The 25027-nt window shown below is 45.1% G+C and overlaps 1 protein-coding gene across 3 annotated transcripts in view; it reads left to right on the plus strand.

Annotated features, from left to right (window-relative positions):
- The window catches only part of DVL1 (dishevelled segment polarity protein 1), a 693343-nt gene that overhangs the window by 294376 nt on the left and 373940 nt on the right, over positions 1 to 25027 (plus strand). The window lies entirely within an intron of this gene.

Below are 25027 nucleotides of genomic sequence, written 5' to 3' on the forward strand. Positions count from 1 at the left end.
GGCGGGGGGTAATGCATGCCCCAGCAGCCCCTGTGAGACAGGCGGCCATCCATCCCTTAGGGGCACCTCCATTCAGCCCTAGACCAATGAATATCTGTGAGGTATAGAGACTCAGGATCCCCTCATGACAATCTTTAGGGGGACCATATTTTTACTTTGCTGGGGGTTTTTCACAGCTTGTGGGACTCATTTTTAGGTTTCCCGCTGCTTGCGAAATCCTTTTGTATGAAAATATAAATCTTAAAAGGCGGATGGAACCGGGCCAATACTTACCTAAACTTACCATTCTTTCGTTACAGCATTGCTCTAATTTCCATGCTTCTGATTGGTCAGCACATCATCACTTCTCACTTCCTGCTTTGTTTGCCTGTCCATGCAGTGGACCTTAGCCCAAGTACCGCTTCCGGTCATTGGCTACTGGCCAGTGTCCTTCCACTGGCTATTCACACAGAAGGTACTTTTTTTATTAACTTCTTATTGAGCACTCCAGACGAGTGCATCTGCAGGCCGTCTTCTCTCCTCCCAGCTTGTTGTCGCCCTCCTTCCTCGTGTGCCGCATGCCCGCATCTTATTTAATGCAGCGTTCTAACCACAAACTCAACATTATTACATTATGGGCAAATCACTTAATCTCCCCATCTTGCCCAAATTTGTTGTTGGTGGCCAGTCCTGCCACCACCACCTTCCGCCCATCGCTGCTTGCCCCTGCTGAACTACCGTTGCTGTCACAGACCCACCCTGCCCGACCCTGATTTTCCCATTTTGTTTTTCAATTGCAGTTATATAAAAGCACAAACACCGTCCAAAATTATTTGAGAGCTTTACATGAGGGTACATTCATTATGTAGACACAGGGAGATTAAGTGAATGTCCAAGAATCGCAGGATGTTGAGGCAATGCCGAGACTCGAACCTGGGTTCCCAGCTCCATAGTCGACAGCTCTGGCCCTTCCACCACATCCTTTCCCCAGAGGATGCCACATCCTCTCCCTATCCTCGGCCTCAGTTCAACATCTTGTGATTATGGGCACATCACTTAATATCCCTGTGCCTAAACACAACAAGCATTGACAAAACAAATAGGTATCGCCTGTGCAAAATCTATTGGTTTTGACAATTTTTTTTATGACATATTGCACTGCTGTGCTGGCTGCTTTACAACATGGCTTCACGTTTTTTTGTTTTTTTTAAAGTATCAGGCGGACAGCGTTGACCAGGTCACAGTCCTTTTTTTCACTTTAAAACATGCTGCACAACAACTAGCGTTGCTGTGTAACATGTCGGAAAAACATTAACTAAACAAATAGATTTTGCAGAGGCAAAACCTATTCGCTTTGACAATGCTTGTTTTCTTTGCAATTCAGGACTGTCAGGATTTACTTGGTGGTGTTGAACGAGGAAAAAAGAACGCTGGAATGTCTGCTCTTTATAGGGTGGATGGTCTGAGGTATTTAGGCCAGCAGCTCCATGACCATTGGGCATCCTAGGTTTCCACCAGCAGAGCCGGTGAAGGCTCCGCCAATTGAAACATGACAGTTTGCCCGACTCTAAATAGAACTGATAGACCGGAAGTTTAATGGACAAGGTACTCTGGTTTGTGGTGGAATACCCTGCCTGCCAAAATCTTAATAAACTTCTTTGTATCTGCCTTACATCGCTTTTCCCTTTTAATGGACTCATATACTTTAACTGGTCATCATTTTTAGGTCTCGCCTGAACCAGCGCATGCGTTGCTCTGGCGAGATATTTAGTTGGTGGGCTTTTAAAAGTCCTACCACAGCTTTTTGTGTGGCATTCTGCGTGCGGTTACGCGCACAGGCACGAGCAGAGGTGCCATCTGGCTTTCCTCTCGCTCTCCCGCGTTCGTGCCTCGCTCTGCCTCTCTGTCTTGCTTGCCCCTCCCCCACCACAGAGCGCGTCTTGCGGCCACGCTTCTTGCGAAATACAGGTCTTCCCATATTTCACTATAACGAGGTAATGTTAAATGAGTTAGTCCAGCCCTGTCAAGTGACCCTTTGCTGTGCGTGCAGTTATGGATTCTTTTGTTACTGCCCACAGAGCTGCAAGGGGCGTGTGTCGAAGAAACCTCCTTCATATGAAACACTTATTTCGAAAGCGTCATCAGAGGGAAGCAAAAAATAGACCGATTCATGCATCAAACAGCCCGCGCATCTGGGATCACTTCCAATTTCTGCCCTCACCCTCTGTTAATCTAAATATGCTCATCTCCATTCCCCCTCCTCACCCCCCTCTTTCACCCACAGCAGGGACGCCCACAAAGCGGGCACGCTCTTAATTAAAGAAATCTACTTGGACGCTTTGTCCTTTCCCCTCACTCCCCTATCAGCAAATGCCATTACCGTTCACCGAGTAAACAACACTTCTCAAATAAAACTGCTGTCAACGTGCTTCCCCTGTCCCAAAGTCTGCACCTGTAGCTGTAACGTCACATCCTCTTGTTTTTCAGTAAATGTATTTTCCTTTTTTACACCAAATAGTCTTTTTGAATTAGATGCTGCTTCAGTATAGAAATAAACGTCCTGCCTTGTGTTTACTTGCTTCTTCTGTACATAGACACTTTTTCCAAGTTTGCAGTGGTTAAATTGTATCACGTGAACTTAAGCGAAGTCATTTCGTGCATTTTCTCTGTAGCTTTGCTGCTTCGTTTTTTGTATATTTAGCTGTGCATTCCGTGCGTGACTTCATTAGAAAGCACTGAGCTGGTATCTAGAGTGTCCGGCAGGTCATGATGGGTTTGATTTGTAACAAGGCCAACCGAGCCCTTCATCCTTCCGAGGTCGATACATTTTAGTGTGATTCTATTTTAGTATTTAGATGCTTTACAAACTGTGTCTGAAGCCTTATATGAAGAACACATTGTTATTGCATTTTATGCAAGGAAGAAGGGCCGACTCCTATTCTTCAATGCATTGCATCGAGCTGAGGAAATTTAAAAATAAGTAACAAAAAAAGTGGCCAGTTTTAGTCTGGTTTTCATCCCAGAAGCAGAACTTTGCTGGCCTAAGACAGAGCGATTGCTCTCGCGCTTGCAAGAAGTTTTATTTACTGAAAGGAGCTTGGAGCTCGCCCATTGCTTACCATTCATTAACTACATTGTCACTCTTATTTGCTGCTACTTAGTTGGCCGGCGTGTGCCAGTTTCACTTCCCCCTCTTTTATGTGCAGCATGGACAAAGTACTGATTGCCTTATTTTGCCTAGTGCCTGTCTGCTGCTGACACAGATCACAGTGACATTTTTCTATCTTCCCCTGTCATTTGTCGTGGTCAGTGTTGCTTCTTCCCTCCCACCATTCCCATGCTGGCCTTGTCATAGAGCTTTCTTCCTAACTTTTAGCCCTGCAGCATAACAAGACCTTTTGGCTTAGCAAATGCTTGTTGCTTTAGTGGGTCTGTTGCCCTCTCTGCTTCTGACATTTACAATGCTACCTGCTCTAATCTCTGTACCCGAGATAATATTCTATACCTGCTGAAACCATTACCGCTCAGATTGACTTTAGTCATTGCTATTTTCATAGTAATAATACTTTGGTCTGTCGATTAAAATAATCTTGTACTGTGAATAAATGTAACAAGCATGTGCAATGCAATAGGTCTCGCATTTACATGAGTTTAAGCTGTTGGCATTGTAAATGACAATGCGTTTTATTTTATGCTTTAACAACCAAAACATAAATAAAAGCGTTGTCATTTACAATGCCAATAGCTCAAACTCGCGTTAATGCGAGACCTATTGCATTTCAAATGCTTGTTTTGATCGTAAGAGGGATAAAATAGGAAAGAACGGAGAAAGAGCAGATAATGACATTGGGATAAGCTAGTAAAAATAGAATAACGAAAATGTTACATTTTTAAACTAAAAAAAAAAACTGCCAGATTTGTTTTCTTGCTTTACGGAAACATTTTCTTTCAGTGTTCAGGCATTCTGCTTTTCTTTCAATGTTTGCAAATTTGTCGGATTGTTTTACATTCCACAAAAGGCGCTTTAGCCATAAAATAGTATATTAAATAAATAAATGGATACACTGTTAGAGATCTAGCTGTTATTGAAAGAGCTCAGCACCTGCTTCTACACTACCAAACTGACTGCAACCCGACAGGCAGCTGGTGGCGGCCCCATGCTGAGGATGATTTAGAAGGTTAAGGAAGCAAGCAGGCGACCTTTAACCCCTCTCTCACTCCGATTCATGAGAGCAGCGAGTCCCATAGCAGGGCATGGAAGCCTTACATCGATCTCTTAAGGATGCCATATGCTGACACGCTGGCTGAGGCAGGGACAGTTTAAGGATTTTAGGGGCCCTGGGCCGAACGTATTTTGTGGGCCCTTGTTCGAAACAGTTTTTAATTTATGATCCAATTTCAGCTCTTTCATGCCTTGTTTGGCCAAGTCACTGACAGTGCAATTCCAAATTCTAAATGTGTTTACATCCAATATTCAGGGATAGTGATGTGTGTTTTCAATATTGTATCACAGCGGTAGCTCACTAACAGTACTGCAAATAATCTCGGTGACACCTTCTCAATTCTGAAATGTGATGTCCTGTTTTTATCTAAAAGAAACGTTTTTTAGGGATATTGCATGAAACATAAACACAACATTCTCTGCAAAATGTATGTAATAGACTCTCACACATCACTCATATTAAAAATAAATTAAAGCATATCTGTATTTAAAACAATATGTTTAAGAATTATTTAAGGTTATCATGGCAATACTCTCTACAGACCAGATCTGGCTCTATTAGGGGACCCCTGAAAGGCTGGGCCCTGGGCCAGAGCCCACTCTGCCCATCCCTTAAAACATCTCTGGGTTGAGTATCTACCTAAGAAGAATACTGGTCCTGTGGACTACTGTGATCTTCGGGATTCGGCGGGCTGGAAAAGCAGGCAAGGAGGCCGTATATAGTGTGCAATAGTCTACTTTATTGTGTCCAAGGTACGGTGTGCAACAGGATAGAATACAGGTCTTCTGCAGGAGGAGGGGTAGAAATGATGTGGAGCCCCGTCGGTTGCGGTCGTCGTCACCGAAGGTCTTCTGCTGTCCAAGTCGCCGACGTTGGTCCCAGGAAGGGGGAAGGACGGACACCTCGGAGGGCAGTGAGACAAAACACAGAAGGAGACGTTAGTCCTGCGGACACTCTATGTCGCTGCCGTAACCTTCACCGGGAGTGATAAAAGTGGAGGGGAGTGTGAGGAGAAGGGACGAGGAAAAAGAGGGATAAGTCGAAGACAGATAGGTGTTCGGAAAAGGGGTTGAGTGGGGTACTATTTACAAAGCGTGAGGTGCTGTACAATGGATACGGAGAGATCCTATCAGTGTGCAGGGGTGCTAACAGGAGAGAGGCTATATACATCTACAGAGAGTCTAGGGTACACACGGGTACTGTAGAGTACTATACGGAAGGAAAAGCTGGTACTCACGGGCTCCGCCGTAACTCTCATCCGAGTTACGGCCGCTCTTCAGCCTCCTCCGGGGGACTCCACCAGTCTTCCGACCACTCTTCTGGTTCGCCGCTCTCGTCCTCTCCTGTCGAACTCTCCTGCCACGATCCTTCGACGACTTCTGCTTCCTGTCTTCCGGCTTTTCTGTCTCCGGCGGGGAACGGGTAGGAGGGACTTCCGGGAATCAGGGGTTGTCCTTCCGGTGGGTCGCTGTTCGGGATTGGCTCCTGTAAGAAAAAGAGGGGCGGGATTCCTGGGGTCACCGAGGTTGTGGTTGAAACCCTGGATGGACTGTCCGGGCAGGGAGGATTGAGCGGAAAGGACGCCCCGGACAGGGTAAGTAAGGGGGGCCAGATCCGAGGTAGGGAGTCTCCGTTACATTCCCTTTCCCTAGCTGTCTTTCTTGTATCCGGTGTGGACAGTGGATAGCGAGAGAGGAAGTCCGCGTTACCCTGTTCTATGCCTTTTCGATGTACTGTTTTGAAGCGGTACGGTTGGAGGGCCAGAAACCACCGCAGGACACGGTCATTGTGCCCCTTGTTCCGGGCCATCCACTCAAGGGGGGCGTGATCGGTGAAGATGGTAAAGTCACGCCCTTCTAGGTAGTAACGGAGACTGTCCACTGCCCATTTAATTGCCAAAGCTTCTTTCTCCACGACGGCATAATTCCGTTCTCGAGGAAACAGTTTCCTGCTGAGGTAAAGAATGGGTCTTTCGTTCCCCTCGTGGTCCTTCTGTGACAGTACTGCCCCTAAACCCTGTTCTGAAGCATCTGTCTGAAGTAGGAAGGGTTGTGTATAATCCGGACTAACTAGCACGGGATCGGAGGTCAAGGCGTTCTTCAGATCGGTAAATGCATGCCACAATAGGGGAGTCGGGTTTTTCAGGATGGCCTCTGTTTTCGTGGCTTTCTTCAATAGGTCAGTGAGCGGGGCGGCCCTTTGGGAGAAATTGGGCACAAACCTGCGATAGTAACCCAGAAGGCCCAGAAAGGCCCGCAAGTCTTTTCTGGTCTGGGGGAAGGGGAGGGAATGGATGGCTTCTGTTTTGCTTCTCTGGGGCCGTATGAGGCCCTCACCCAGGAGGTATCCCAGATATTTAACGGTTTGGGCTGCCAGGGTGGTTTTGGCTGGATTAATCGTGAACCCATAGGAGCCCAAAGAGGAAATGACGTTGTGGAGATGCTCCAAGTGTTGTGACCAGGTGTCGCTGTAGATAACTATATCGTCGAGGTAGGCCCCTGCATACTGAGTGTGGGGTCGTAACTCATGATTCATGGCCCGTTGGAATGTGGCGTGCGCGCCATGGAGGCCAAAGGGGAGGACGAGGAACTGATATAAACCTTCAGGGGTCGAAAATGCCGTTTTCTTTCGGTCTTCTTTTCTAAGAGGTATCTGCCAGGGAATCAGGGGTTGTCCTTCCGGTGGGTCGCTGTTCGGGATTGGCTCCTGTAAGAAAAAGAGGGGCGGGATTCCTGGGGTCACCGAGGTTGTGGTTGAAACCCTGGATGGACTGTCCGGGCAGGGAGGATTGAGCGGAAAGGACGCCCCGGACAGGGTAAGTAAGGGGGGCCAGATCCGAGGTAGGGAGTCTCCGTTACAACTACCCAGTAGAGTGTCAGAGGAGCTCTCATTGTCTGCAGCACTGCATAAGGCTTCGAGGCGGGCTCAGAGGAGTCCGACAGCTGGGATACGTGTGACCCACGGATTGATGCTAAACCTCATTTGAGCCAATCCACGAGGTCAGTAATTCCTGGACATTTGTAGGGTTTGTCGGCTGGGGAGATAGTATAATGCCCTCTGCAGCACTCCCCTGTGCATGGAAGTGCATAGATGAGTCAGGGGGCTGACACTGCTTTGTTATTGACGGAAAGCAGCGTGGTGGATTCTCATGACAACGAAGCACAAATATGCCATGAATAACGGAAGTGACATCATGCACGAATGTGCCCCTGGTGACATAAGTGTTTTGATAATTTGTCCCACTCTTTGTCTCTGAACAGCCTGAATGCCCTGCAGATGGGTAAGTAAAAGTTAAGGGGTGCGCACCCCCCTCGGTTGGGCCGGAGCAGGATGGTTTCCACTGCAGATGGCTGGGTATGACAGAGATGGGTGGGCTCCACTATACGATGGGTGAATGGGATTGGCTTCATTGCTTTCTCTTGGGTTGGGTGAATAGAGTGACATCTACTAACATCAAATGGTTGGGGAATAGCAGGGCCTCAGGACATGTCCTCTCCTTATGAGTTGGAGGGGTGCGTGCGAGGGCTGTCACTCTCTACTGTCTCTTCGATTGGGAAGAATAGGATTGAATCCATGATTCGCTCCTGGATTGGGCGAGTCCACTTATTTCTTCAGGTCAGCAGTCACCCCAGAACCATCTCACCTACTTATGCGGTATTTAAGCTGCATGGTGGGCAGAACATGTGAGGCAGAAGCAAAGGGGCAACAAGAACACATACGCTGAAGCAGTGCATTCCTTGTTTTTATGTTCCTCTGGTGTGTCCTCAAGAGAGGCCTTTGAAAGACTGCCAGCCCCCACGCTAATATGTCTCTATGTCACTGTCCTATGTATGCCAGGTGCTCGGTGACGCCATCTCCTTACATATATGACTAATGCCTTGTACTACATTGTCCATCTAAACTGAGTATGCCGGAATGCCATGTGTATGCCTGAAGTTCTTACTCTCCCTGTTGAAGTGTCTGTGGTCGTCATGCTATTGCAATGTGTATTAGCAGAGTGGCAGGGGTAAAGTCTTACTAAAGAGTTAATGCCCTTGTGCCACTGCACTGTGTACGTCAGACCACGCTGTAGCCAGGGGTGCCACGTCCTTCTTGGTGTGCCAGAGGCCTCCGTGCCCCTGTATATGCCATGACAGACTGCATTGTAGACGCACATGCATTTTCTTGACCATCATCGCATTGTGGTCAAAGATGCTTCAACCTTGCTGATGCGTGACTGTCCTTCATACTACTGGATAGAGAGCATCACACATGAAAGTAATCTGGAATCTGCTTGCTTCCTCTTGATGCGGCTGAGCCCGCCCTACGGCAGACTGTGTACATCAGACTCTACTGTGATATGGAATGTCTCCCCCTGGTTGATGCACCCTTGATCTTCATACTACTGCACTGTGTACATCAGACATCACAATGATGGGAGCATTGCTTTCTCCTTACCACTGTGCCTATGGCCTTCAACTGAAGCACTGTGTACACCAGACTGCACTGTGTTATGTCTCTTCCTTGCTTTTGCACCATTCAGCTACATAGCACTGCACTGTACACATTAGACACGCTCTATTAGCCTTCAAACTGCTGCACTGTGTACCTCAGACTGCACTGTGGCTGTCCCGGCTGAATCACCATTAGCCATCATGCTACTACACTGTGTACCTCGGACAGCGCAGTAGTAAAGAAGGCTTCGTCCTTGCTGATGCACCATCATTAGCCTTGAAATTACTACTCTGTGTACCTCAAACTGCACTGCAGTGCGGAGTGCTTCGCCCTTCCTGATGTAACTTTAGCCTTCATACCTCTATGCTGTGTACCTCGGACTGCGCTCTAGTAAGGAATGGTTCGTCCTTCCTGATGTAACATTTGCCTTCATACCTCTATGCTGTGTACCTCAAAACTCCTCTCTAGTAAGGAATGGTTCGTCCTTCCTGATGTAACATTTGCCTTCATACCTCTATGCTGTGTACCTCAAAACTGCTCTCTAGTAAGGAATGGTTCGTCCTTCCTGATGTAACATTTGCCTTCATACCTCTATGCTGTGTACCTCGGACTGCGCTCTAGTAAGAATGGTTCGTCCTTCCTGATGTAATATTATCCTTCATACCACTACTATGTGCACCTAAGACTGCGCTCTTCCTGATGTAACTTTAGCCTTCAATTAGTGCTTAATTTGAGACGGTGGTTTCCGGTGCTCAACTCCGGCACTTAATAGTTAACACTGGCACTTATGACAGCTGTCACATGGTGGCGCTGCTTGTGATATTTAGGGAAGAGCAGAAAAAGAGTTATTTATTAATTCAATATACAATAAAAACAACTAATACCTGCTGCCCAAGCCATTGTTACAGATTAGGGGCCTCAAATAGCCTGACTTGTCACACTTACACCCAGGTACTGTCATCGGCAGCTCTGGATGGGGCATGGGTGATGCAAGCTGCAGTGGCCTCCTGCGTAGTGTGGAAATATGGATTTTTCTGGTCAATTATGTCCCCTATCTTGGACCCCAACGGTTCTATGTGCATGTTACAAGTACATGTATGTTCCCTCCAGTTCCAGTTATGAAGACGCAAATACATGTGCGTCCACCGTTAACATGTCCTCTTTTAGATCCGCCATGAATGAGCCGGATATTCCATTCCTAAGTACGAAAGGCCACCGCCTTTATATGGTTCACTTATGCCATTTTACAGTCCAGGCAAGTAGGCCCTGATCCTGTCATCAAGCTTTTCTGCTTTCTGCCTCTGAAAGCTCCAGTCTCAGCCTGCATCTGTGACCATGAACTTTGTCTCATCCTCTGCGCGGCTCACAGTGCCTGACATCAGCTTGCTGCCTGCCAAGAACTGTATTTCACCTTCGGAAATTATCTGCTCCGCTCCCTGTCCAATGCATTCCTGTCTAGTAGCTTAAGTAAACATTCTGCCAGCTACCGAGCAAAGGCCCGGCTTCTCTGTCTTTATGCAAGTAATTCATAGCCCTGTTACTATGGAAGATTCCTGCCCTCGCATCTAGTGTAGACACTTAGACGCTTGTACACGCACTAACAGTCAGTATAGTCAGTATAGAATAAGATTCTACTCCAAGAAGGCCTCTCTTTTGGATAACATAGTTCTTTAAACATAGGGTGTTAGATATGATTTAGGATTAGGTTGACTTGACCCTCCAGACATCTGTCGCCACATGTAGAGCTAAATGTCAAGTCCCCTTCACCCCCTAGCTGCACGTCAATCACACGTCATGCTGCTGCGCGCGCATCTCTGCAAAGTATTTCTGCTGACATTGCGAAATTATTTCATAGGTCCACCCATATGTAACATCACAACCAATGACGTTTCCTTGTTACTCCCAATTACGCCTCCTTCAGCTACGCATGTGAAATGTTATCTTTGCTATCAATTGTTACGCCTCTTGCATTTGCTTCGCTGTAATGCCTATTGTATAAAAGTTATTAATAATCAATAATGTATGTACTTCACTTCCTGAACCTCCGTGGTGATGGAACCTGGAGACCACGATTCCGAATCGTCCATTGGAATAAAGCCCATTCCGAACCTCTAATACCACGGATTCTGCCTCTTATTTATTGAGCTATTTTTATTATGTTCTGTATCAAATTAAGTCCCGGTAATTAAATTATTTACCACATAAATGGCGCCCGAACAGGGACACTTTCTCATCTCACGCGCCGGCGGTGCGTTGCAGGCCCGGTCTCCTGCCACAGCTGGACGGACAACAACGCGTACCAGCAGGATTTCCTGTATCTCCCTCCGGTCTAGCGGGGGCGACTGAGGCTGCGATCAACACCCAGACGAGGCGGTGAGAAGTGCGAAGTATCCCGACCAGAGCCTAGCTGAGAGAGCAAGATCCGAGGTATACAGAGGCCCACCAGGTTTCCGATGTCCTGAAGTGTCCGAAGTTGTCGAGTCGAGTCCAGTCCGGTCCAGTTCAGTTCAGTTCCGTTCCGAGGCCTTCCGTTCCGAGCTACCCGGTGAGTACCATTACTGGGGAGGTGTTCTGGCGTACACATAAGTTGTGCCGGTCCAGACGGGTTTGGGTACACAAATCCGGTCCGCACTGTTTTAGCAGTGTATCTGTACTGTTTAGCAGTATATCTAGTATATCAAGTATATGAATTCAGAATAATTCAGTTAAATGCCGAGTATTATGTTTAGTGATTAAATTTCCTTAGATCATCGTCATCATCATCGTTGCTCATTTAAATGTTAAATGTTAAATGTATTGATATGTCCTGCATATTGTGGTATGAATGACTGTTCATTATTGTGTTTTATTGTATTAAGTTTGTTCAAAACCAAGTATCAGACCAGTTTTCAATATGCCGCTCTTTTCGAAACTAAGACAGATCACAACTAGAAAAGGGGTACTCGAAGAAGCTGTTCCTATTCCTCCTAGGGACACTCCAGGGTACTTCATGTATCATAAACACAGCCTAGACGCTATATTATTTCTTGATCTATGGGTAGACTACACTAAGGAATTACCAGAAAGTCAGAGGTGGCCCGCAGCTGGGACCTGGGATGCAGAGTGCATCGTGAAAGTAGAGGAAGAATTATGGAAAAAGAAAGCTAGACAATCACAGAAAGACGCCATTGAATTATGGCGTAAAGAATCGTATAGACGTACAGAAAAAGCACGTAGACAGGAAGAGAAGAGTAAAGAGAATTCAAATGAAGTTCGAGAAAATCTATTAATTGAAGAAGGTACACGAGTAAAATCAGAACAAGTAGACAGACAAAGACATGCCCTTATGAAGGGTATGTATCCCCTTCTGGCCGAAGGATTACCTAAGGCTACTACGGGGATACCAAAAGACTTGCCACCCCCATTATTTCCAATAAAAGTACATCCTAAGGGGCATCCTAGAACCGCAGAAGATGTTTTTCTTTCCTCATATTTAGATGACGCAGCTCCCGAGTATGCTAACCCCGCCCCACATAGACCGTTGGCCGGGGAGGTTCAACGCCAAGATCCTGTATCTGTATCCTTACAGCATCAAATCCTGACACAAGTTCCGGCAAGCACGTCCGTTTCCACATCTGTTCCTACAGCTACTTCTATAGCTGTGTCCACACCTATAGTTGCTGTATCGCGTTCTACGAATCCTTTCACGCCCGATACTCCAGACGGGGCTACTGGAGGTGCTACCAATATTTTTTCTACGCCACCCAGAATAAATAAACTTACCTTTCAAGAGTCAGCACATCCGCGTACCCCCAAACTCATAAATGCCCGCACGCTTAAGGAACTTCTGGTAGATTGTAGATATGACCCTGTGCCCGGCAAAGAGGACGAAATGATCATGGCATCATTACGTATCAGACGAGCCGCGGTGTATTTAGGGAAGTTACCAGGAATGACTGTGCATCTAGATAATATATATCATTATGTCCAAACGGGGCGAGACTCTGAATGTATTAACAGAGCTATGGAATACCAGAAAGTGGAGATACAGGGGGAACTGTTACGTTTCCTCATAAATTGCGTAATCAGAAATCAAGACCGACCGGGGGTAGATCCGGAAATAATGCAAACTCTTACCAGATGGAGCCAGAATATATCAGAAGGGAGACATGATAGGCAAAAATGTATAATAGCCATGTGCAGAAAGATCCGAAAAGAAATAGAACGCCTACACGAAGAGAGATTAGCGGTAGACCAGTTTGAACAAAACGAGGAGGAAGAAGGATCAGGACCGTCCACAGGACAGTCAGAAACGATAGCCTATGTAGGTAGAGGAAGATCTTGTAATAGTACTAGATGTTTTACTGACCCGATACGTCCGATATGTCCAGATAATAACAGGAATTTCCAAACACCTATAATAAATATAAGGTCCCCCGAGCATTCGTTCCAAGCCGCTGACAAATTACTGCGAGAACGAAGGGGTTATCATTTACTCGATTCTATGGATGAACAAGAATTAGCCAGGTCAGCCGTTCATTGGATTGACAGTCCCGGAAAGTATGATGATGATACAGTAGCACACACATTTTTGAATCTCACCCCAGATGAACAGCGTTTAGCTGGGATTTATATGATTCAACAACTTCTTATACAATATAAAAGCCAACATTCAGATCCTGGTCCCTTACCTGATATATTGACTGAATTACTCACGAATAGATGGAAAGGTTCAGGTACTAAGTTAATTAAGGAAATACTAGAATCCAGAAAGCAGTACATTCTTTTTGTATGTCCAGAACATGTTTCACTGCCCATCAAGGAAAGACCGATGTATTACATGGACAGACAGAATCCCTTACGAGAAGTGCACCCAATAAAGGGCGAAGACAATCAGTTTAAACGTGTATATGTATATACGCCCATATCGAAAATAGAATTGTTAGAAATGAAGAAAGTGGTACCCAGTCATGACAAAGACCCAGCGGGTTTCCACCGAGAAATTAAAGACATGTTACTCATGGGAGAGTATACCTATCCCGACATTATGACAATATTAAAGGTATTAATGCCTGCTGGCATTTATGAAAAACTCAAGGAAAAAGAGTGGGAGGTAGGAGACCAAAAGATAGATTGGACAGCATTAGAAAATGAAGAAAAGGCCCGAGGTCCAGGTTCGGGGCTTGGGGACAAAACTAAAGCACTACCAGGTTTATTAGTACAGGTACTGCCACGTTTATTAACTACGAAAAAGGAAGACTGGGGTGCAATCTCAGCCTGTAAACAAAAGCAAGATGAAGACACTAGTGATTTCTATGCCCGATTCGAAAAATGTTTTGGTATAAATAGTGGTATAAAAGCAAGTAGCGAGTCATACCCACATCTGTTTGTGACAAAATTAGTTGAAAATTCCTTGCCCCAAGTGAAGAATAGAGTATTAAAATTCGAGAGTACCTGGCAAGGTAATACCCCATCACAAATGTTACAAATGTTACAGTACCATTACAATAGAATTAGAGAGGAACAAGAACATGAACAAAGACGCATGAAAGACACGAAAATGAAAATGCTAGTCTCCCAGACAGTTCCAGCTGAAGGTCATAAAAAGGGTACGACACAGTCCGGTGATTCAGCAGGACCTGTAAAAGGGACATGCAACTATTGTAAACAGCCAGGACATTACATACACGATTGCCCAGTCCTGAAGCGTAATATCGCCATAGGTATTACAAAAGAAAGACCACGGCCACCTAGACAGGATCAGAATGAACAAGGAGCACCGCAGCATGCACAAGCCATGCCAGCTCCACAACAGTCTATACAGTTTGTGCCAGCCGCACCAGCGCTGCCGGCTGCTGCCACACAAACCACGACACGACAGCTGTACCAGACCGCACAGTATGACTATCCTGATTATCAACGATATGCATGAACCAGCCTAGAGAGGGAGGTTGACTTACCCCTTATCGAGGTCCCTGTAGACCAAGAAGGACCTTATGTACATAGTGAATTATTAGGCCAAGATAGAAAATTTTTACTAGATACAGGGGCAAGTCGAACAACTATAAAACGTAGTGAAGTTCCAGGGGCACCCCTCTCAGGCTCACAGAATATTTCCCTTGGTTTTTCAGGAAAACCTATTGTTAATGAAGTATCACAGCCTCTTCCACTTACGATAGGACCCTTGACCAGAACTACAGATTTATTGCTTACTAAATCATGTCCAGAAAACTTGTTAGGTATAAAAACACTGAAAGCTCTAGGAGCTATAATATGTTGTTCTCCGGAAGGAGTAAGATTGTTTTTACGTGATTTCAAAGGTCATTATGTGTCTCGAGACATGGATTCCCGACTACAGAATTTGCCCACACATTTATGGGCACAAGGCCCTACAGATGTTGGTTGCATGAATATTACGCCATATCGAGTCACACTAAAGGCAGGAGTGGTACTACCACGAATGCGACAATACAAGTTACCCCCAGATGCTGTAATGGCTTTACTGCAAATCATTGACGAACTTATCGGCCAAGGAGTGGTTGTGGAGACCGACTCCAATGTATGTAATTCACCGATAATTCCGATTCTTAAACGAACTGATCCAAAGGCTCCCCCAGTATATCGATTGGTTATTGATCTGCGCGAATTAAATAAATGTATTGTACCACAATACCCCGTAGTTCCAGACATCTCTTCATTACTGACAGCTATTGATTCCGAAGCAACATTCTTTACTGTAATTGATCTCAAGAATGCCTTTTTCAGCGTCCCGATAGATCCGGAAAGCCAATACTTGTTCGGATTTAGTTTAAATGGACGTAGTTTTAAATTCACACGCGCACCTCAAGGATTTACAGAAAGCCCCAGCATCTATAGCCAAGCACTAAAAAGAGAACTTGACAGTATACACATGCCAGTCAACACTGCTCTGCTTCAATATGTCGATGATCTGCTGATCACCGCCCGAAGCGAACCTGAATGTGAAAAAGCATCACTGACGGTTTTACAATTTCTAGCCGAAAAGGGGCACAAGGTGTCCCCTTCTAAGCTGCAATTCTGTGTCCAGCGAGTTATTTACCTTGGTCACTCGCTGTCCAAGGAGGGAAGGCAGCTTACACCAGATCGCATTCAGTTAATAGCTAATATGCCAATACCCAAGACACAAAAGGAGGTGCGGGCTTTCATAGGCCTCACTTCATATTGTAGGCAGTGGATCCCTCAGTATGCATTTCTAGCAAAACCACTCATTCAATTAACAACACAGGAGGCAGCCACATCGACTGTCCTCCCTTGGACTCAGGAACACACACTAGCTTTTGAAAGCTTAAAGAAAGCTCTATGTCAAGCACCTGTTCTAGCAACACCATGTTACAGAAAACATTTTACACTCTTTGTTACAGAACGAGAAGGTACTGCCTTGTCAGTACTCACACAGGAGCAAGCAGGATCACACAAACCGTGTGCTTATTTTTCTAGTACATTAGATCCCGTAGCTCAGGCTCTGCCTGCGTGCCTGAAATCAGTGGCAGCGACAGCTTTAGCAATCAGACAAAGCGATGCCATAGTGTTAGGACATCCATTGACAGTACAAGTACCACATGCAGTAGAGGTTCTTGTGAATCGAACGCAAACACAACACTTGACTATAGCGCGACTTACAGGTTACGAATTAACATTGTTTCAGCCACATATAGAAATCAGACGTTGTAACACATTGAATCCTGCCACACTTTTACCTGTAAATGGAACAGACCCACTAGCTCATGATTGTATTGATGTTATTACAATAACGACGAAACCCAGACAAGACTTGACAGATGTCCCATTGTCAGATCCAGACCTAACGTTGTATGTAGATGGTTCATGTATGAGAACAGGTACAGGAGAGTTAGTGGCCGCTTACGCAGTCACAACAGACACTGAAATTATTGAAACCAAGTGCATAAATACCTTGTCCGCTCAAGCAGCAGAGCTCGTCGCTCTGACACAAGCCTGTATTCAAGCCACAAATAAAAAAGTCAACATATACACTGATTCACGTTATGCATTCGGAGTTGTACATGACTTCGGCGTGCTGTGGCGAGAGAGAGGTTATTTAACTTCTCACGGTGCCCACATTCAGCACGGACCCCTCATTCATGCCTTATTAGATGCAATACATCTACCCATTGCAATATCGATTATGAAATGTAAAGCTCATACGAAAATTACTGATATCATTTCTCAAGGCAATGATCTAGCTGACAGAACAGCTAAACAGACTGCTCAAACTCAAACATCCGATATGACAAAGACAATAGTCCAGACACCAACACATTGCATGATGGTTAAGGATCCCACTCTTGATGTAATGGACATACAGACACATGCTACTCCAGACGAAATAAGGAAATGGACTGAATTAGGAGGGATCCAAAAGGATCAAGGATGGATGACGAAGGAAAAATCTGTGTGGTTCCTTCCTGATTCAATGGTCCAAGTCATTATTAACACTGTCCATAGTCCAGCGCATCTAGGAGAGAAAGCTATGTTAGACAGCATTCAACATATTTGGTTCAACAAGCATTTACGAGCAGCAGCGAAACAAAAAGTTCGTACCTGTATGATCTGTTGTCAGTTTAACCCAGGAAAAAGCATCCCCGTAGAGCAGGGTGGATTTCAGCCTCCTGATCACCCTTTTGAAATCCTCCAGATGGATTACATCCAGATGGAACGATGTCGAGGATTCAAATATGTTCTCGTAGTTGTTTGTGCTCTTTCCCGTTGGACCGAAGCGTACCCAGTATCAGATTACACTGCCCCGACCACTGCCAAGCAGCTAGTTCGAGAATTCTTCCCACGGTACGGTTTACCACGTGCTGTCTACTCAGATAACGGCCAGCCGTTCTCATCCGAACTAATGAAACACGTTTCACTTCTGCTAGGATATCAGTGGAAGTTTCATTGTGTCCGACACCCCGAGGCAGCAGGTCTCGTGGAACGACATAATCAAACTTTGAAAATCAGATTGTCCAAAATATGCAGGGAGAAAGGTGTCGACTGGGTAGTAGCATTACCAGTTGCACTCTTTTACATGAGAATGGTAGCACACTCTCGAACAGGGCTATCCCCGTATGAGGTGATCTTTGGCAGACCACCAAATATGTGGGGGACGCCTATACCACGTAAAATAACTGATATTGACTGTAATATGCTGACAGATTATTTGGCTTCCTTGATGTCTGCACTACAATCTTGTCGTTCACAGGTAGCTGCAGCTTTTCCTGACAACACTGAGGTGAAACCCCATGACGTAATTCCGGGGGATCTCGTTTTAGTGAGGAACTTTGATCGAAAGACTCAGCTGGATCCTAGGTGGAAGTCGCCTCAATTGGTCTTGCTCACCACAAGGACAGCCGTGAAGATCGAAGGCAGAAAAGGCTGGGTACATTCAAGTCATATCAAGAAATTTTATGGACTACCATCAGATATAAAAACTACACCTTGCGTGTCTTCACCCATTGACTCAAAACTTCCTTTGGTTGACTCAGGTAGTCACGAACATTATAAACTAAAACTCAGATCTAATCAGTCAGGAAATTTGATTGTTTAAGTCCTCTCCAAGGTGAAGCGGTTGAATTTGTCTCTGACATGTATCCCTTAGATCTGAATAGAGAAAGAACCCGAAAAATGTTGAAACGACATACATACTGTAAATCACTGCGTAGTCATTGCACAGTGACGTTATTGATTTTGTTTTTCCTAAGTCTTTTAATAATTACTGCAAGTATATTGTTGCACATATGTTATCCTATTTTTAGACATGTTTATAATGTTACTGCTGAACATTCTTTTAGTGAATTACCTCCGCATGAATTGTCATACAGATTTGCGCTGCGCAATAACACTTTTATTAGTATGTTATATCATTCCCATCAGGTTAGCAATGCTACAAATTGTTGGATATGTGGCCGACTCCCTCCCTATCAGAACTATAAAGGAATTCTACCCCTTTTTCCATACCCGTTCACACACAACGGCTCCTGTGGAGCATGGTTTAGTTTAATTAATTCCTTAGATTCAAATTCTGCAGTTTATCAAGACAACTGGGTATGGGGAAATCTGAACTTAGCTTTACTTAAGGTCTGCCACCCCAACAAGGAGGGACTTCCCAAAAGAACAGGAACTGATCTAGAAAATGAAGTATATGGATTAGGTAACTTTACGCTTAATCTTATGATCCTAAATATCGAATCCGAAGCTACTCCAATTTTGCCCGCCATGGCAGTATTTCCAGTAAAAGGTGAATTATGTGTAAGAAAGAATGGTTCCATACATATGGGCCATAGTAGATGCACCATTGTAATAGAATTCAGTGATCAAGGCAAATCGACATTTAGAGCTTCCCGCCATTCCTATTTTATATGTGGTCAGACGGCATATGTACGTTTGCCTCTAGACTGGGATGGTACCTGCTACATTGGATTCCTTTTGCCACCTGTTTTTCTAGCTCCTCCTGATTATCACAGAAATACTCATTTAGTACACAATAGAGAAAGGAGAGATCTCCCAATAGTCGACTACACTGAAACAGCATGGGAAAAATACACAGATTTCAATAAAGGTCTCTTTCCCTATATAGGTACCGTTACTAATAGTAAGCTGATACGTAGATTGACTAGAACCCTTGAAGCAGTAGTGAACGAAACTATTTCCGCCTTAGGCAATTTAACAGAAGAGCAGTCTGCTATGCGGATTGTTGTACTTCAAAATCGTCTTGTCCTTGACGTCATCCTGGCCGATAGGGGCGGAGCTTGTAGGGTCATCGGATCAAGTTGTTGCGTATTCATACCAGAAAATTCGCCATCTGTATATAAAGCCATAACGCGCCTTCATAAGATTGTAAGCCAGATACACCAGAATCCAGGCACCTGGACTTGGTCCGGTTGGTTTTGGAGCGTGTTATCAGCCTGGGGATGGAGAGTTCTATCCTTCCTAGGTATTGGCCTTCTCATACTATTCAGTTGCTGCTTATGCCTGCAATGTGGACCAGCGATTTGTGGTCTGTGTGCCACATCGTGCATTCCACATCAAGATTTTCATTCAAGATCCCGGAAGAAGAAAGAAGAACAAATGATGCTATATGAACAGATCAATGGATTAATGAAGATTGATATCTCTTGACGGGCAAGTAGGGGACAAGGAGGGAATGTGGAAATATGGATTTTTCTGGTCAATTATGTCCCCTATCTTGGACCCCAACGGTTCTATGTGCATGTTACAAGTACATGTATGTTCCCTCCAGTTCCAGTTATGAAGACGCAAATACATGTGCGTCCACCGTTAACATGTCCTCTTTTAGATCCGCCATGAATGAGCCGGATATTCCATTCCTAAGTACGAAAGGCCACCGCCTTTATATGGTTCACTTATGCCATTTTACAGTCCAGGCAAGTAGGCCCTGATCCTGTCATCAAGCTTTTCTGCTTTCTGCCTCTGAAAGCTCCAGTCTGAGCCTGCATCTGTGACCATGAACTTTGTCTCATCCTCTGCGCGGCTCACAGTGCCTGACATCAGCTTGCTGCCTGCCAAGAACTGTATTTCACCTTCGGAAATTATCTGCTCCGCTCCCTGTCCAATGCATTCCTGTCTAGTAGCTTAAGTAAACATTCTGCCAGCTACCGAGCAAAGGCCCGGCTTCTCTGTCTTTATGCAAGTAATTCATAGCCCTGTTACTATGGAAGATTCCTGCCCTCGCATCTAGTGTAGACACTTAGACGCTTGTACACGCACTAACAGTCAGTATAGTCAGTATAGAATAAGATTCTACTCCAAGAAGGCCTCTCTTTTGGATAACATAGTTCTTTAAACATAGGATGTTAGATATGATTTAGGATTAGGTTGACTTGACCCTCCAGACATCTGTCGCCACATGTAGAGCTAAATGTCAAGTCCCCTTCACCCCCTAGCTGCACGTCAATCACACGTCATGCTGCTGCGCGCGCATCTCTGCAAAGTATTTCTGCTGACATTGCGAAATTATTTCATAGGTCCACCCATATGTAACATCACAACCAATGACGTTTCCTTGTTACTCCCAATTACGCCTCCTTCAGCTACGCATGTGAAATGTTATCTTTGCTATCAATTGTTACGCCTCTTGCATTTGCTTCGCTGTAATGCCTATTGTATAAAAGTTATTAATAATCAATAATGTATGTACTTCACTTCCTGAACCTCCGTGGTGATGGAACCTGGAGACCACGATTCCGAATCGTCCATTGGAATAAAGCCCATTCCGAACCTCTAATACCACGGATTCTGCCTCTTATTTATTGAGCTATTTTTATTATGTTCTGTATCAAATTAAGTCCCGGTAATTAAATTATTTACCACAGTAGGGCCCTAGCACTTTAAAAAAAAATCTTTTTACATATTAAGCACCTACTAGACGGTGTGAATCAGACTACGCTGTAGCCAGAGATGTCTCATCCTGGGTGATATACCAGGGAGGACCTGGCTTGGCAGTTCGGGCTGGACTGTTCCCATGAGGCACAGGGTCAAGACTGATTTGCATATGGCTTGGGTTCAAACTGGAACGGCATGGTGAGCAAAAAAACGATGTACTGGGGTGATTGTATGACATTGTTCTGCATTCTGTCCATCAATTGTTGTTTTTGCCTTTGTCACCCCGAGTGGGAAGGGTATGCCCAGACGTGGGTCCCTTGCTCTCCATGCCACTGGAATCAAGCTATCCTGGCTGAAGAGGGGTGAAACCCCGAAACCGGTCCTAGGATGCTTGTTTCCAGTCCAGGGAGGACCTGGCTTGGCAGTTCGGGCTGGACTGTTCCCATGAGGCACAGGGTCAAGACTGATTTGCATATGGCTGGGTTCAAACTGGAACGGCATGGTGAGCAAAATAACGATGGATTTAGGCCCAGATCTCTGTACTGGGGTGAATGTATGACATTGTTCTGCATTCTGTCCATAAATTGTTGTTTTTGCATGATATACCATTGCCCCATCAGTGGCAGAGCACAGGCCCCCTACAGCTCCTGGGGTGCAAGTGGGCCCCTCAACCCTTCATGGGCACCTCAACCCTTAAGGGGGTCCCATTTAGCCCAAAGCCAATGAACCCCTGTGAGATATACGGGACTAAGGGGCCCCTCGTCACATTCTTAGGGGGTCCCATCATTGTGCCTTCTGCCATGGGCCGTCATACTGCCCCCTGTACCTCGCCCAGCTCTCCCTGTGGCTGGGATACACTCTCATCTGCCTCCTCCCCGCCGACGCCTTCAGTGGTGTGTTTATTTCTCGGGCTGTTTCATTAATATGTGTTGATAAGGGACACGCGACTTATCGCTTTGAAGCCGTCAGCCTTCAGCTCTGAAATTCTGACCTGAATTTCAAATCGCAAATTGCTTTTCCTGCACTAACTCCCGCCCAGCTGCCATGCTTATCTGCATCTCTCGCTCCTAATTAGCCCGGGCAGAAGGGATGTAACGCCGTACAGTAAATTAATTGTTCTACGTCGGAACCTTGCTCTCGCGCCCCATCGGCTTGAACTGATGGAGTAATTGCTTCCGCGCTTGAGAAGGATAGAGCCATCACTGTGCTGTGCGGAAGTGGCGGATTGTAGCCCTCTTTATTTATAAATGGTGCCGCCGGTATCTCGTATGTCCATGTTAGCCACGTGAGGCCTGCTCCTCTCTCAACCTCCTTAATCTTGGAGCCATGAACAGTAACATGTTGATCCAGGGATGTGTCCCAGAAGTGAAATCTTCTGGCATTACTTTTTCCAAAACGATCCCAATTTAACAAAAGCTCAGCTACCAACTTATCAAGGTTTTTGTTGTTTAGATTAGGGCTGTGTGAAATGTGCACAATTTACTTTGCCGAAATTACATGAAATTCCCAAAATATTCTGTTCAATTTAACAAAATGCGAATCTGGCATGTTGCGTATTATTTAGTGTGAAATATGTCATTGCATCCATTCTGGATACGGGCCTTGCGCGGACGTGTTTTTTGCTTAAAAAAAGCGCAAAGCCGCACTTGACGCATACAACTACAGCTTGTGTAACAACTACACTTGTTACAGTGCTGCTGCGATAGGAGTTTTACACAAACGACATCTCTATTACGCAGCTTGGTGTGATGGCGTAATCTCAGGCATTTCGAGTGATACTCAAGATGCCATGAATTACATGAGATCGATAGTAGGCCTGGGCTAAAATTTCGTTCCGTTCGCGGAAATTGCGATAATTTGACATTTTCGCGTTCTGCGGAAAGCGCGAAAATGTCAAAATTTCCGCATTCCGCAGCTTGGCGATAATTTGTTTCTTGCTCGCGCTGTAAAATAATACATTCTCGCGCGCGCGCGATCGCCTTACCTGAATCCCTGCGGTCGCCGACAAGTTTTCTTGATCCGGTCGCGTTCTCCATGAGATGTTGTATTGTTTTTAGCCATTTGCGCTGTCTCGCGACAGTTCGCGCCCGCAGTGACGTCATGCGTCGCGCGATCACATCTTTCTTCTCGCGATCATGCACCGCGAGACAACTGAAAACAAGATGGCCGCGCCCGCGAGCATCCACATGGGTAAGTTGGCGAGCCGCAACCATGCAGAAAATCTCGCGAACATGCGGGGAAAAAACTTCCGCATCTTCGCGATATTTCCGCGTGTTTGCGATAATTTTTAACATTTTCGCGATAATTTGCGAAAGTGGATTTCGCAAATTCCGCCCACCCCTAATCGATATGTCTTAAAATGTTGCCAAAGCCTAGTTTAGATCAGCAGATGCCTCTGAAATCACCCCTGTGTCTGAAGAGCCCAGGTAGTTTTAGAGGAAGTTCTCTCTCTGAGTTGGAGTTGCATTTAGGAAACAAGAACACAGCTTGCCTTCCCAGTGTCTGCCTGCTATTCATTGCTTACACCCCCTCCTCTTGTATGAGAGAATCTCCTCCAATCTGGTGCAACATCACATAATCTCTAACTTCAAATTAAAAGAAAGCCAAGATAGTGGTACATCGCGTGATGAGTACCAAGGCCTGCTCTTCCACCACGAGGAGATAATATCCAGGTATCTCTTCTGGTTGAATGGCTGCATGCAAATTGGGTAATTTAGACATAACCTTTGAGTTGGATTTAAATTGCATTGGTAATTGTACCAAGGCTAACACAGGGTTCGAGGAGTGGCATTGTACCACAGGTTCAACGCTCTCCAAGGCCCAGCTCCTTCAGCAAAATATATTGTTTAGATTTTTACTTGAAAGCAAGTCCGCTATCTTCATGAATAATAATAAGGCACTGTATTGGAAAATACTTCCAGATGGCACAAGATCCCATGTTTTTTCTCTTTCACTGATGTACTTAGGTTTTGCCTGCACAGCGCTTGCGCTGTGCTTGTAAAATCTCTTGCAACAAAAAAAAAAAAATCTTAATTGAGGATTGCAGGCCGCCCATTACATCATAACATACCATTTGTTGGTCTGCTTGTCACTTTGAATTCCTTGCTTTTTATTGGTTTAAGCGTGTCATTTCCTGTCAGTTTTGGTGGTTTCTGGTTTCTTTCTTTGTGTTTATCTTTTCTGTGGAGCCTGGACCAATTACTCCTTCCCTTTGAAGTCTTCATCCACTTTTTTTTTGCTGGATCTACTTTTTCTTTGTAATCAAGCTCATTTGGTGACTGAATTTAATTTTTGTAGCTGTGTGGGTTCTTTTTGTTCATTTATTTATGTAACGCAAATACGACCCAAAGGTATTGGATTGCTTTACATGAATACCAGTTACAACCAAGGTGGAAACAGCCCTTTCTTGTAGGATTAACAAAGAAGATTGCAGTTTGCATAATCCCACTGGGCATACTCTCTTGAATCAGTGCAAGTCTGTGTCATTCACCCGATATATACAGGCAAACCAGGCACGCACATACGCTCACATACTACAACCCTTAATCTCAACAAAATAAAGGTCCTGTTGTTCTCCCAAGCATCCACCATCTTCCAGCGATTTTCTCTCATGTCGGAAAATCACAGGGTGCAGTAAATAGTGCCTTTGTCTTGTGTTGTTTCTGTGCAAACAGCTGATGTGAACAACTTGCATCACCGCCTCTCCTTATTACCTCAGTGATTCGCCTTTTACGTTCCAGTGAAGCAAGGTCTATCCGAAAGTGTGTACATTTTGTCACACCGTATCAAGCACTTTATGTTTTTCCTGCGTGTTTTTTATTAATGGCTGGGTAGATATGTTAATTCAAGCCTCTCAAGAACCCTTACCCCGTCTGCTCAAAAGGTGCCAGAAAAAAGCAATTGCTCAAAATTGCAAACAAGTGTTTTTTTGTTTTGCCAATAACTTTGGCTCCGTTTGACAAATCCTCGTGAAATTTTCAAAATTAGTACAACTCTCACTTCATGTGCTGTCTTGAAAGTTTCGG

The sequence above is a fragment of the Triturus cristatus genome, chromosome 1_2 (assembly GCF_964204655.1).
Source record: "Triturus cristatus chromosome 1_2, aTriCri1.1, whole genome shotgun sequence".
NCBI lineage: Eukaryota > Metazoa > Chordata > Amphibia > Caudata > Salamandridae > Triturus > Triturus cristatus.